The 16,086-nt window shown below is 41.2% G+C and overlaps 1 long non-coding RNA gene and 1 pseudogene across 1 annotated transcript; both read left to right on the top strand.

Annotated features, from left to right (window-relative positions):
- The first annotated feature begins 417 nt into the window (after window positions 1-417).
- On the top strand, window positions 418-1,088 carry LOC125136651 (T cell receptor delta variable 1-like; annotated as a pseudogene).
- Window positions 1,089-13,230: 12,142 nt separating this feature from the next.
- LOC125134967 (uncharacterized) lies at window positions 13,231-13,731 on the top strand. The gene is made up of 3 exons (XR_007136876.1): window positions 13,231-13,266; window positions 13,453-13,549; window positions 13,695-13,731. It is a non-coding gene; the product is annotated as an uncharacterized LOC125134967 (long non-coding RNA).
- The last annotated feature ends 2,355 nt before the right edge of the window (window positions 13,732-16,086 follow it).

Genomic DNA, 16,086 nt, shown 5'->3' with positions numbered 1-16,086 from the left:
AATTGAAGAAACATTATAAATTGACTATGCTTTAATTTTAAATAAATTACCACCAAAAAGAGTCATTAGATGCTAAATGGAGAAAAGTAAGTATGGGTTAAATGAATGGTGAATAAGTAGATTACAAGAAGGGTCCATAGCCTGTAGTTAATTCTTTTTCAATAAATTAGTAAAATTTTTCTGTGGAATAATTACCAATGTATGCCATCTTGTTGTCTTCAGCTCCCCTTGGCTCAAATCATTAATACTAGTTGCTTTTTCCACTTCTTTTTTTAGGACCTGCCTAACATACGACCTGGGAAAGACAAGTAGACAAAGTAAAGGTTTGTGGGGAGCCAGACTTTTTTTCATCTGTGCACATGACACGTGGGCTATGAACATAACAAACCCTGCTTCCTGTCTGGGGGAGTCACACAGGAACCCAGGGACTATGTATATGAGCTGCCAGACACTCCAAGACACTGAACGCTCAGCCTGAGGCACAACGAAACACACTTGTGCAGGGGAATCCATGCCACATGCCACTCTCCAGCCTGCTCTGGCTCTTCCTGGCCTCCGTCTCTCTGGTAGGGATGGTCCCACACATGGGGGGAAGGTTCAGGGGGAAAGGGCTGCACACAGGCCCGGGTGCTTCACATGGACTTGGGGAGGAAGGGGATGGCAGGAAAGCAGGCATATTATGATTTCAACTGGGCTTGTCTTTGGGTCCTAAGGTAGTCTAATTCCTCCATTATTTTATTCACTGCTTATCTCTGTTTTCTGATTTTCCTGTAGGATCCGGTGGCCCAGAAAGTTACTCAAGACCAGCCAGTTGTACCCAGTCAAGTTGGGGAGTCAGTCACCTTAAATGTCGGTATGAAACATCTCAGAGCGCTTACTACCTTTTTTGGTATAAACAGCCTCCCAATGGAGAGATGATTTACCTTAATCTTTGGGATTCTTCTAGACAAAATACAAAGGATGGCCGCTACTCCATAAACTTCCAGAAAGCACAAAATCTCATCAGCCTCACCATTTCAGCCTTACAGCTGAACGATTCTGCAATGTACTGCTGTGCTCTCTGGGAGCTCACGTGCCTGAAGCAATAGGAGAGGCTGAACAAAACCCCAGAGCTCAATAATAGAGAGCCCCTCTGCTATAGGACTCAAGCTGAACTCCACACCTGCAGACCCCAAACAAGAAATAGTCATGTTGTGGTTGCTTCATCTGTGGTTTGGATCAAACATTTAATTCTAAGTAAAATCTCTTTCTATCTCATTTTGAAATAGGTGTTCAGGGTAACTTTCCACTATTACAATCTCTTCTTCAATTTTTTATTTTAAAACTTTCATACAGAATACATGTAAAGGTGTCTAAAATTGAAAGTTTGCCTCGAAACAATTTAAAGTGGCATTTTCACCTACAGATGCTCACATCACCAACCTGGACTAGTTATCTAGAATTGTCATGAAAATCATTTCCTTAGGTCTTTCTTCAGAGACTTTGTGTCCCTTAGGGTACAATTAGAGAAGCAGAACCACATGTGATATAGAATAAGAGACACCATGAGGAACAGAACTCATGTAAACGCTAGAGCTGGTGTAGGAGCCTATGCAAAGCTGCTCTCTTTCTATCTGGTAGTAAGCCTAAAATTACTATCAGCCAGCTGGGGTAACATTTGTAGAGGAAAATTGGATGTGAACAAAAACATGGACAAACTGACTCATCAGGACATACTAGAACCATGAAGACAATTGAAACTCACAAAGACATGCTAAAACTTGTCTGTCTCTCAACTCCTTCAGTCATACAGTAGTGGGTGATCTTCGGGGGAAGTCAGTGGCATTTGCCATCACTACAGCATACTTGGTCCAAGATAGAAGTAAGGGAGAGATTGCTGGGAAGTGGAGTAGTTGACTCATCAGTAGGATGAGCTAGCTGATCAGCAGCCACATGTATGAGCTGCTATAGTCCGTGCAGCCCTGCACAGAGCAGCAGAACATAAAAAGTATGGCAGCTTCATTATAACCACCTTCAAAATCTTGCACAAATTTCTTTCATGGACAACTCTAAGTTAGAATAATACAGAGAAGCAAATTCGGAGAAACATATTCCCATATAGTTAAGTTGAAACAATATAAAGCTATTACAGTTTCTTGTTAACTAGTTTACTTGCCTCCTTGTTAACTATGTATCCATCTGTACCTCTTTTAACAACACAAATAAAGACAAAGGCAAAACTGTGCTTCCTGCTAATGTGATACAATTATTCCTCATTCAACCCAAAACAAGCTAACTCTCTCCTGCAAAGAGTCAACCAAGTTGATTTATCCATTTTGGGGTGATGTTTTTCTCCTACATGAGTCACACGCTCCAAAATCTTCTGTCTTAAATCTTGTGATGTAACAAGATTTAAGACTAACTTATATTAGTACATCTTAGGTTACTATCTGCAGGCAAGTGGGAGAGATTATAAGTGATTCTGACATGGATGTATTTATGGATACTTATGTATATAAATATATCTATATGGAAATGAAAAATTAATATTCATAACTATTATAGTTCCTGGTTTTGCAAGTGACCACATTATTGCAGCTGGTGTTTATAACTTCCTCTTCCATTACTCATTCCATACCCTCTTTGCTCATATCAAGCACCTCTACTCACTGCTGTACTTGACTTGCTGTAAAACAAGCTGCTTATATAAGAATAATGCTATACCACTCTTGGGCATATACCAACAAAACTTTCCTCGAAAAAGATACATGCACCTGTATGTTCATTGCGGCACTATTCGCAATAGCCAAGACATGGAAACAACCTAAATGTCCATTGACAGATGAATGGATTAAGATGTGGTATATATACACAATGGAATACTACTCAGCCATAGAAAGGAACAAAATAATGCAATTTGCAGCTACATGGATGGAACTAGAGACTCTCATACTAAGTGACGTAAGTCAGAAAGAGAAAGACAGGAGTTCCCGTCGTGGCGCAGTAGTTAGCGAATCCGACTAGGAACCACGAGATTACGGGTTCAGTCCCTGCCCTTGCTCAGTGGGTTAACGATCCGGCGTTGCCGTGAGCTGTGGTGTAGGTTGCAGACATGGCTCGGATCCAGCGTTTGCTGGGCTTGTGTAGGCCAGTGGCTACAGTTCCAATTCGACCCCTAGCCTGGGAACCTCCATATGCCGTGGGAGCGGCCCAAAGAAATAGCAAAAGACCAAAAAAAAAAAAGAAAAGAAAAAAAAAAAAGAAAAGACAAAAAAAAAAGAAAGAGAAAGACAAATACCATATGATATCACTTATATCTGGAATCTAATGTATGGCAAAATGAGGCTTCCACAGAAAAGACACTCATGAACTTGGAAACAGACTTGTGGTTGCCAAGGGGGAGGTAGGGGGAGTTGGATGGATGGGGAATCTGGGGTTAATAGATGCAAACTATTGCATTTGGAGTGGATGGGCAATGACATCCTTCGGTATAGCACTGGGAAATATATCTAGTCACTTGTGATGGAGCACGATGGAGGATAATGTCAGAAAAAGGATGTATATATGTGTGTGACTAGGTCACTTTGCTGTACAGTAAAAATAAAAATCATATAAAAATGTTTTTAGGAGTTCCCGTGGTGGTGCAGTGGTTAACGAATCCGACTAGGAACCATGAGGTTGCAGGTTCGATCCCTGCCCTTGCTCAGTGGGTTAACGATCCGGCGTTGCTGTGAGCTGTGGTGTAGGTTGCAGACACGGCTCGGATCCCGTGTTGCTGTGGCTCTGGTGTAGGCCAGTGGCTACAGCTCCGATTCGACCCCTAGCCTGGGAACCTCCATATGCCGTGGGAGCGGCCCAAAGAAATGGCAAAAAAGACAAAAAAAAAAAGTTTTTACAAAAGAATAATGCTATGGGAAATTCCATAAAGTTGAATAAGGAACTCTGCAAGTACACTACTGTGGTTTTGGCAGAAATTTCTAAGACATTGAAGGCAAAACCAAAGTCCCATTTAATTAGAAATAATTGTACCTAGGCTAGGAAAATTTCTATATGGTATTCTGGGGAACATCAGTAGGATTGATACTGACTTCTCCAAAGCAAGCAATAGAAGTTACCAGGGAAAGCATTTTTAGAGTGTTAGAAATGCTAAGGCCATACTTTCAAGCTAGATTCTTAAGAACGAAAGTATATTTTAAAATTGTTCTTGATATAAATTTCTGCTAAGAGGATAGAAAGTCAATGCCCAGATAGGTAAACTATATTTGTAATGTATACTGCTGCAAAGGACTCAATGTAGGGGAAAAAATCTTGAAGATTCTCTTGAGAAATATGATATTCAATAGCTAATAAATGTTTAAAAAAACTATTATTCATTAGGAAAATGAAAAAAATCCTCATCTGAGCATTCCATCTGTGTCCTGCAGCACCCTAAGTGTATCTATGTACTAGGAGAATAGGACATCAAGAGGATTGGGGGAAATAGTGACTGTCTCCAGGAAAATAAGTGATTAAGTAAATTTTCTAGAAGCTTCCAGCATTGAACTGATATAGACAAAAGAAAAAGCAGTAATAGATCACAGACCTGGACAGTACAGGAAAAAGCATTGTTACTAGAAAATAGAAAGTTGATATTTATTGAGCTTACTGTACAGGCACTGTTGTATGCACTTCAGATTCATTATCGAATTTAAATATCACAAACCCTCTAAGGTAGGTTTTATTCTTCCCCCCCTTTTTTTTTAACCTTGAGAAATGAAACGTAACTCTCCTAACTATGAAAGCACCTCAAACTTTTATTGTCAGCCAAAGTGTAACACACTAGAGGTCTCCCAAAGTGAACGACTTGGATTTGGAGAAGCACTTGGCCCCAGAACAGGGTGGCTGGATGTCTCAGTGGTGCTGACATGACTGGTTTAAACTGGAACCTAAAGGGAACTAGAAAAGAAGATGCCAATCCTAGGTACAGATGGCCCCAGGGTCAGGAGATGAGGTAATCATCCACTAACCAGTTAACAGTGCTGAATGCTTTAGTTAGTTTCTTAGGTAATAAGGTGCTGGGGAGAATAAGAAGCTACACCAAAAAAGAGGAAGTATTATTCCTTAAGCTCTCCAAGCATGTTTCCATATCGAGACCTGTGCCCCCTCTTTGTAATGCTGTCCCCCAAATGTCTATATGGTAAACCTCTGAATTCCTTCATTCTTTCCTCAGTGTTATTCCTTTGTGAATCCTTTATCTAAATCTATTTTCCTACCTTGATATTCAGGTTCTAGCACTTGCCTGCAGCAAGAATGAAAGCTGAGGCACTTCCCACCTGGTGTCCTGCTAAAATATTTTGTGATGCTTACACTGACCCTCCCAGTTTTCCCTCTAGTGTTCCCTGTTAAGAGGTGTGAAACTTAGACAAGGTAGGAGCTACCTTTACTGACCACCGTGAATCATCTTCCCATTGAATAATGGGAAGAATCAGCAGAACTGAATGGTTTTTAATCTTCTACTTGCTAGATGTTAAAATAAAAGACTGAAAAAAAAATACAATACATGGGATGATCTGGGCAGGAGAGTGATAGACTATCTTGGGAAAAAAGCTTGAATTATTGCACAAATTGGGAGTTTTTTCTCCTGGTAAGTGAAATTGTATCTACTGCTCTGTCCTTTAATGTAGTGTAGAAATATCCTGAGACGTGGGAGCAAGACTCAATAACAGAGGAAACAAATAAGCAGTTGTAGCAAACACTGCTTGGTATACTCTTTCCATATTTGTATTCCATCTAATCTCTCAATATAACACCTTAATGGACCGATTCCTTAACCATAGGAAAATGATAGGATAGTTCTTAAGATAATACATGAAACCTGTGAATGGTAAACTGCCAAATATGCCTCGGGAAAATACAGAGATTTATCTTTTGGAAAACTCTGAAATTATGAACAGTGTCTCCCATCTCCCCAAGATGCTGTACATGGCCTGTAGTTGGTTGTGAGCCTAAAACTAGAAAAAGTGTTGTAAGAGAAATGCAAATCAAAACGACCATGAGATATCACCTCACACCAGTCAGAATGGCCATCATTAATAAGTCCACAAATAACAAGTGCTGGAGGGGTTGTGGAGAAAAGGAACCCTCCTGGCACTGTTGGGGGGAATGTCAACTGGTACAGCCACTCTGGAGAACAGTTTGGAGATACCTTAGAAATCTATACATAGAACTTCCATATGACCCCGCAATCCCACTCTTGGGCATCTATCCGGACAAACTCTCCTTAAAAGAGAGCACGTGCACCCGCATGTTCATTGCAAGCACTATTCACAATAGCCAAGACATGGAAACAACCCAAATGTTCCATCGACAGATGATTGGATTCGGAAGAGGTGGTATATATACACAATGGAATACTACTCAGCCCATAAAAAAGAATGACATCATGCCATTTGCAGCAACATGGATGGAACTAGAGACTCTCCTACTGAGTGAAATGAGCCACCAAGACAAAGACAAGTACCATATGATATCACTTATAACTGGAATCTAATATCCAGCACAAATGAACATCTCCTCAGAAAAGAAAATCATGGGACTTGGAGAAGAGACTTGTGGCTGCCTGATGGAGTGGGAGGGGAGTGGGAGGGATCGGGAGCTTGGGCTTATCAGACACAACTTAGAATAGATTTACTAGGAGATCCTGCTGAATAGCATTGAGGAACTTTGTCTAGATACTCATGTTGCAACAGAACAAAGGGTGGGGAAAAAAAATGTAATTGTAATGTATACATGTAAGGATAACTTGATCCCCTTGCTGTACAGTGGGAAAATTTTAAAAAAATAAATAAATAAAAGAAAAAGAAAAAGGCAACAGGACATGAGAGAGTTATTATAAAACATATATGTGATCAGATCACTTCCTGCTCATCTTGGGTAATGAAAAAATGTTAGAAGTTGCAAAGATCAAATTCTATGTTAAAAAATACAAGGCAGTTTATACATTTCCCCTAAGTTTTTTTAACTTTCATTATTCACTCTTTTCTACCACATATTCCAGGGGTACATCAGCCACTATGAAATTCTAACCACTTGTGTACATTAAGCTCTTTCTCAAATCTGGGCCTTTACAGAGGCTGTTCTCTTTAGCCAGAATGAATTTTTCCCATGTACTTGGGTAAAATGCACACAATTGTTACTCATTCTTTAAGTGGGACTTTAAGGTCCCTTCAGGGACACTGAATTCAAAGCCTCTAGGCAAGACAAGAATGATCACAACCTTATCACTGCCCCACCCATCTCATTGTAATGCCCTTCCCCTACCTTGAGCAACCAGTCCTACTCCTTCATGCCCCCTACTAGGAAAGGTATGTGATCCACTCCTCAGGCCTCTATGGGGGACCCATACAAGCCCAACCAACCAGCAAGTGGTATCATAAGACCTCTCTTTCCCCAAACAATCAGCAGGTCAGCAGGGTTATCATGAGACCTCTCTTCTCCCTGGGTTATAAAAACAGTCAGGATCATGTACTCCTTGCCTGCCTTCTTTGATTATCAAGAAGTCATCCTGCTGTGCATGAAGTGTCTCTTACCTCAATAAAATCTACTTCCTCACCACCTTGCTCAATAAACTCTTCCTTCTTTTCCTCCCAATACAAGTCTGAACATTCTTTTCTGGCCTGTGTGTGCAAACCACCACACTTCATGGCCCAGTCAGGTGCATTATTTATTTCTTGCCTGAAATCTCACAGGAGAATACTTGTACATTTTATTATAACTGTTCTTGGATCAGGACCACTCTTATGATTGTTTTGACAGGAATATTGCCTCTGAGAGCCATCTTATATTGATATTCAGTCCAATAGTTTCCTTCTAGGAATGCAGAGATTCCCTTTAGGCTGTAAAACCCAGGCAGGGCCAGGTCCCTTTCTCTTCATTTAGCCAAATTCTACTTCACACCGCAAGACTCAGAGATAGATTACAACAGAGACCATGGGGTGAGCTGGGAAAAGGAAACCTTCTCCAGTGCATGACTTTTCTGTCCTGGTTTTTAATTCCCTCTATGGAAAGAGCAGAAGGGCTCCTGATCTGCATGAAGATCCTCCCCAGGTGCTCCTCCTCCAGACTCCTTGCTCTTTTGAGACGGGGATGGAGACTTCACTACAGAGGATTGCCATGCTAGTTTCGCCTCCATTCTGTTGCTGAAACTTGGCCTCTGTCCAACGGTGCCAAATAGAAATGTGGAGACAGAGTTTTGGGTGAAGGAGGAAAAAAACAGCATTACTGCTTTGCCACACCAAAGAATCCACAGCAGGCTAATGCCTTAAAGACTGTGATCCCCTTGGGAGAGATTGGGTGGTGGTTTTATAATTTGGGAGTGAAAAATAGGGGCCACAGGTAAGGATTAGGATGGATGCAAGCTCTCATTGTTTTTCAAAGCTGGTGATCCTTCTGCGTGAAAGGAAGAATGCTTCATTAACATCTTCCATTTGTTGGGGGTTTTAGTTCTGGGGAACAACTCAAAGATATTATTATCTATATTCCTTGAGGAGGAAACCAGGACCCTACTCCAAGAGTGCACTATTATCTCTTGACTGCTTCTCCTTGGTCTTTGCATCCCCTCCCTGCAACTGTTTGAACATGTCCTTGGGAACTTGAGTAAGGTCAAGGAGGCTGAATGAGACCTATTTCCTAAAAAGAAATGGGGGACACAGAAAGGCTTTTTGCATAGGAGTTCCACAGGGCCCTACTTAGCTACAATTCTGATGTCCAAATCAACATGCCAGAGAAGCAGAAGTTATCTGAATAGTGTGTATTTCAAAGAACTTCATGTTAATTCATAGGATTTTCAATTTTCCAGCACATCCTAAACCTGCTATTCCCATATTAAGCAGTGAATTCAGATTCAGGTTCACTTTTTTTTTTTTTTTTCCCATGTCTTTATAGAGGCACCCGAGAATACAGACGTTCCAGGCTAGAGGTCTAATCTGAGCTACAGCTTCCAGCCTAATGCACAGGCACAGCAATGTCAGAACCGAGCTGGATATGCTATCTACACCACAGCTTGTGGCAACACCAGATCCTTAACCCTCTGAGAAAGGCCAGGGATTGAACCTGCGTCCTCACGGATACTTGTGAGGTTCATCACCACTGAGCCACAATGGGAACTCCCAGATTCACTTTTGACTCTAAAAGAAGTATTGAGATTCCCAACATACTTCACATGGCAACACTTCAAAGACATTAAAGTTCCTATAGTGGATTGGAGGGTGGGACCTGAAAATTTATGTCTCATCTTAATCCATGGACTGTGAATAGGACTTTATTGGGACAAAAAGAATTTGCAAGTGTAATTGAGTTAAGGATATCAAGATAAGATCATCCTGGATTATACAGGTGGAGCCTAAATGCAGTGACAATGTCCTTATAAGAGACACACTGGTGAGAAGGCCTAGTGAGGACTTCTTGATGGAGGTGATTGGATTGGAGTTATGCAGTCAGAGGCCAAGGAACACCTCAAGCTGAAATTGACAGCACTAATGTCCTGAACCTATCCAGAACACAGATTGGGACTTGGACCCATGTGCCAGGACTCGAACCTAGCCTAAAGCCAGATTGCGACTTGACCCATGGTTTTAAATTAGAATCACTCACCCAGCGTCTGGACTCACTGAGGTTCAGGTTCTTCATGCCTCCACGCAGGAGGAATTCAGCGAGAGACAAAGTGATAGGCAAGGAGCAGGCAAGGAGTCTATGCCCCAAGGATACGGTGGGCCACAGTTTTAATCATCCAAGGGGGAGTGGGGGTTGGAAAAGACCACCTCTTCCTTTCTGGGAGTAGCTCCTCCTTGGGATCCAGTATTCAAATCAGCAGAAGGGTGGTCCTCAAACTCCTGTCCTTGGTCTGAATCTGAATGCAGGCCTCATCCCATCCTCCACCCAATGACCTGAGGCAATTCTCCTCCCTTCACTAGTCAAACAAGCCTTCCTTGTGCTGATGGCTTTCTTGAGCAATTTATTAACTTACAAGTGATCTCCCAAAGTCCCCTAAGTTTCCCTCTTTATCTATGGTCCCTTTATTGGGACTTCTACAACTACCTGTGCTTACTCCATCCCAATCAGAGCCACAGAAGCTGGAAGAGGCAAGGAGGGATCCTGCCCTAGAACATTCAGAGGGGAGCATGTTTCCGGCTAACACCTTGATTTCAGATCTCTGTCCTTCAGATTGTAGGGGAACCAACTTTGTTACTTTAAGCCATCATCTTGTGATCATTTGTTATGGTAGAACTAGGGTTCTAACACAGTTTTCCAAAAGTAATATTTCTAAATAGCTACAAACCAATTTGATTGTTTATGTTCATGGAAGGGTACTTTTAAGTTGATATTTGGATTATTTTTAAACTCTCACACATTCAACATATACTTTTATTTTTTTTTCCAGGGCCAACTTGTGGCATATGGAAGATCTTGGGCTTGGGGTCAAATCAGAGCTACAGCTCCTGGCCTACACCACAGCCACAGCAATGCCAGATCTGAGTGGCATTTGCAACCTACACCCAAGCTCACAGCAATGCCGGACCCTTAGCCCACTGAGAGGGATCAGGGATCTAATCCGTGTCCTCATGGATACTAGTCGGTTTCGTTACCACTGAGCTACAACAGGAACTCCCAATATACACATTATTTTTATCACTCAAAAAAAATTGATTAGCTATAACCTGCAAGGAAATGACTTCTGCCAACAACCACATGAATTGGAAGAGGACTGTCAGGCCTCAGACAAGACTGCAACCTTAGTTGAATACTTCATTGCAACCTCATGAGATCCAGCTTAGCTGTGCCCTGACTTTTGACCTACAGAAACTGTGAGATAAATGAATGTTCTCCTAAGTCACAAAGTTCATGGTATTTGTTATACAGCAATAGGAAACTGATACAGGCTTCATTAACTGGTTAATGAGTGTCATCAGTTCATAGTATTCAGGATTGATTATCACATAAGAAAATTTGGAATCTAATGAAATCTTGAAGCACGTGGTAACTTGATGGACATTTCCCAAAATTTGACTATAATCTAAAAATTTTCATGCATAACCAAAATGAACAGTGAATTTTAAAAAAATTGGGGAGGGGGTTCTTCTGTGGCATAGTGGGTTAAAAATTCAATTGCATTGGCTTGGGTCACTTGCAGAGCTGAGGTTCAATCCCAGGCCTGGTGCAGTGGGTTAAGGGTCTGGAACTGTTGCAGATGCGGTGTAGGTCAAAGCTGCAGGGAGATTCCATCCCTGACCCAGGAATATCCATATGATGTGGGTGCAGCCAAAAATAAAATTAAAAAAAATTTTTGATCAACCATACTAGAAGTAAAAACCAAACTGTCTTTCTTATCTCTACATAGGAACTATTATAAACTATTTGTCATATAAAGAAACAATTGAAAAGCATGGAACCCAAACAATAGAAATCAAAAGTATGATATGTCATAGAAACAAGTACTAAAATTTTATAGTTTCTAGATATACGTTATTTGTGGTATTTGTTCTCTAAAATTTGTAATTTGTTATGGTTTTACTTCTCATTCTGAAAATTATTTTGTATCCAATTTTTTATACATAATTTTGTGTCCTTTTAAAAAGACCAACTTTATAAGTTTCAGGGGCTAAAAACATAAATAATTTTCTGTACAGAATTATAATGCTTTGAAATTCAACCCTACATACAAGTGTAGGAAAGAGGTGAAGAAGATCAAAAAAAAAAAATTGTGAACTGCTCCTTAGTTCTTGACCTGGCCCTTAGAGGGCGCTGCTATCTAAATTGAGAATAGTTTTTTCTGTAAAAGATCAATACAAGCTAACAAACACCTTCCTTCCCTACAGTTTAGAGATATTTTGAGAGCATCTTTTACACAATGACAGGTAAAGCATCTCAGACACCAGAGGCAGGCAGTTTTGTTAAGACACACTTTCTCTCTAATGGTCCCTACAACGTCCATTGGAAGAAGAAATCTAAATTCCCTGCCATTCCTCAACTTCAGAGCAATCTGGGTTCAGATCCTCAGGTATTCAGACTATTGATTGTTGGGAATCCTCCAGAAAGAGCTCACTGCCACTTTCACTGCCCCACCATGACCTTGGTGTTCACCTTGACGCTTCTGTTCTTGACTGAGCACTGTTCCATGGTACTCCCTTGTCTACACATGGAATAAAGCTCTAGTTTAACTTTGAATAGGGACTTTCTGTTTTGGCTGAGTTCACTGAATCAGCATTGAGTTTCATTCAGGACACACGAGAGCCCATTCAGTGACCCAGGCTGACAGCCCCATGACTGTCCCTGAAGGAGACCCTCTGGAGCTGAGGGGCAACTACTCATCTTCTGTCCCACCTTTTCTCTTCCAGTGTGAGCAACAGACTAACCAAGAACTCCAGCTTCTCTGGAAGTGCACATCTAGAAACAGCCTTGTTTCAGGTGTCAGAGGTTTTAAGGCTGAATTTCATAGCAGTGCAATCTCCTTCAGCCCAAGGAACACATCCGTCCACTGGAGTGACTCGGCCAAGTACTTCTGTGTTATGGGTGACACAGGACCTGGGTCTGCAGTGGGAACTAAACACAACCCTCCTGAGTCATTGAAACTTAAAAGATCCAGGGGTCAGCTTGTGTTATTTTCAAGGATTTGGCATGTTCTGTGAAAGACAACAGTAAAGAGAATGTAAAATATTTATTTATTTATTGTCTTTTGTCTTTTTTTAGGGCTGCATCCTTGGCATATGGAGGTTCTCAGGCTAGAGGTCAAATCCAAGCTGTAAACCCCAGCCTACACCACAGCCACAGCAACATGGGATCTGAGCTGCGTCTGCCACCCACACCACAGCTCATGGCAACGCTGGATCCTTAAACCACTGAGCAAGGCCAGGGATTGAACCTGTGGCCTCATGGATACTAGTTGGGAACTCTGGGAATGTAGAATCTTGAAGTGATCATTTCTATGAACATCTTAGTTATTTTCTTTTTCTTATTTCTTTTTTCTCTTTTTCATTTTACAAAGGAAAGATACTTGTTTTCTTAAGTTCAGTGTTCTCAGAGGTTTTGTGGCTGGAGGGTGGGGCTTTGTGTCACAGAGTGTGACCTCAGTGAGCAGAGCTTGCAGGGTGAGCTGATTGGTCGCAGGAACTGGAACCTGTCCAGAACAATCCTGACACCCAACCTGCAGGGGTTCAGCTGTGTATCTGAAGGAGAAAATTTCCCAGAAACAAGGCAGAGTCATGAAGGGGCTGGTGCGCCCTGTGCTGGGGCTTCTGTTGGCCCAGGTTTGCTGTGAGTTGGGGGCTGCCTCACAGGGGGATCTCAAGGACTGAGCAGCTGCTGTACCGTTGAGGGGGTTGGGGGGAGGATGACAAGTCCTGCACACTTTCTATCCTTCTCCTCATCTTGGGGACATTTTCAGGGTTTGTAGAAGTTACAGGGACCCTCACCTGTGACTGTCTCTCTGTTTCTCAACAGGTGTGAGAGGGATGGATGTGGAGCAGCGTCCCCCAGTCCTGAGTCTCCAAGAAGGAGCCAGCTCCACACTCTGGTGCAATTTTTCCAAAACCACACAGTATGTACATTGGTATCAACAGAGCCGCGGGGGCCGACTAGTCCACTTGTTTTCCATTCCTTCAGGGACAAAGAAGAATGGAAGATTAAATGCAACAACAGTCACTAAAGATCGCCGCAGCTCATTGTACATTTCCTCTGCCCAGACCACAGACTCAGCCACGTACCTCTGTGCTGGGGAGCACAGTGCTCCCCAGGCACCTGCAGCCTGTACAGGAACCCTCCTTGGAGCTCAGCCCCACCTCCAGCCACAGTCACACCACAAGGCCACCACAGGGCATTCACATTGCTTATTATTCCTCACCTACACTGGTACAGGTTTAAATACAGACACTTTTTGGCCCTACAGATTTGGGACTTTTCTCTTTATCTTCCCTTCTCAATCTGTATCTCCTTCTGCTCTAGAATCTCTTTTAGCTAGGAGGGTAGCTAGTAAGAAGATAGAAATAAAATAAATAAGTAACCACAGTGAACTGGACTCGAAAAGGTAAAAAGTGAAGGGAACTAAAAGAAGAGAAAAATCACTCCAATAAAGGTGTTATCCAGCTTAGTTGGGTGTGTCAAGAATGTTCAGGGCTGCCTCACCAGTATTTCCAACAGGTGATTGCAAATACTCACCTCCAATCCTACTAATGCCGGCAAAGGAAACAAAAGCTGACAAGATCAAAGAGTTTATAGAAAGAAGAAGAGAACACTTATTACCTACGACTTTGACAGGTGTATTCTTATAGGTCACATCATTGCCAAGAAAAATTCCATTAGGAAAATCTTTTACTTTCTTATAGACTAACATGTGTTCAACCTAAAATAAACATAGAGACATCCTACCCCAGTTCATTATGTACACTTTTTCAATACAGAAAAAGTGTAAAGAAAATCAAATCATTTGGCTTAACAGCGGGAAATGTACCCACATGATGTCATGTATCATAGAACTAACACATATATTCAATGAAGTTGCAGGTTACAAATCAATACCCAAAAATCAGTTGTGTTTTTGCACACTAATAACAAACTAACCATTGTTTGCATTGTAACTATTTACAACTGCATCAAAAAGAAAATACCTTAAAAAAATTGAACCAAGGGAGTGAAACACCTGTGCATTGAAATATGTAAGACATTGATTAAAGAAACTGAAGAAGACAAATTTAAAAGGAAAGATTTTTTTTTTGTCTTTTGTCTTTGTTGTTGTTGTTGTTGTTGCTATTTCTTGGGCCGCTCCCACGGCATATGGAGGTTCCCAGGCTAGGGGTTGAATCGGAGCTGTAGCCACCGGCCTATGCCAGAGCCACAGCAACGCGGGATCCGAGCCGCGTCTGCAACCTACACCACAGCTCACGGCAACGCCGGATCATTAACCCACTGAGCAAGGGCAGGGACTGAACCCGCAACCTCATGGTTCCTAGTCGGATTCGTTAACCACTGCGCCACGACGGGAACTCCTAAAAGGAAAGATATTTTATTCTCATGGACTGGAAAATTTAAACAGTTAAAATACCCATACTACACAAAGAAAACTATACATTCAATGAAATACCTGTTTAAAAGGCCATGACAGAAATAGAACATACAAATCCTACAATTTGTATGGGGCCATGATAGACCACAAATAGCCAAAGCAATCTAGAGAAAGAAGCGCAACACTAGGGCATCACAATTCATTATTTCAAACTGTACTATAAAAAGATGAGTAATCAAAACAGAGAGATATTGGCATGAAAACAGACGCATAGATCAATGGAGCAGAACAGAGAGCCCAGAAATAAACTCATGAGTACATAGTCAATTAATTCACAAAAAAGAACCCAGGGATATGTACTTGGGAAGGGAAAGTCTCTTCTAGAGATGATATTCAGAAAAATGGAAAGCCAAATGCAAAAGAATAAAATTGGATCTTTATCTTACACCAAATACAAAAGCCAACTCAAAATGGATTAGAGACTTGAACATAAGTCCTGAAGCAATAAAACTCCTAGAAGAAAACATAGGCATTAAGTTTCTTGACATCAGTCTTGGCAATAATGTTTTGGATTTGACACCAAAAGAAGGGCAATAAAAGGTGAAAATAAACAAGTGGGACTACATCAAACTAAAAAGTTTCTGTGTAGCAAAAGAAACCATCAACAAAATGAAAAGGCAATGTACAGAATGGGAAAAAATTATATCTAATAAGGTGTTAATATCCAAAATGTAAAAAACTCATATAATCAATAGAAAAGTCAATCTGATTTAAAAATAGGCAAGTGATCTGAATAAACATTTTCCAAAGAAAACATACAAGTGGCCAATAGGTGAATTAGAAGATGCTCAACATCACTAATCATCAGGGAAATGCAAATGGAAAGCAAATGAGGTATCACCTTACATCTGTCAGTATGGCTATTATCAAAAAGACAAGAAATAAAAAAAAGTTGTAGTAAAAGGGAACGCTGTGCAATGTTGGTGGAACTAAGAATTGGTGCAGCCTCTATGGAGGAAGCCAATATGGAGGTTTCTCAAAAACGGAAAATAGAACTACTGTACGATCCAGCATTT

The sequence above is a fragment of the Phacochoerus africanus genome, chromosome 9 (genome assembly GCF_016906955.1).
Source record: "Phacochoerus africanus isolate WHEZ1 chromosome 9, ROS_Pafr_v1, whole genome shotgun sequence".
NCBI classification, from domain to species: Eukaryota; Metazoa; Chordata; class Mammalia; order Artiodactyla; family Suidae; genus Phacochoerus; species Phacochoerus africanus.
The sequence above is the reverse complement of the archived record's forward strand: the minus strand, read 5'-3'. Positions and strand labels throughout refer to the sequence as shown.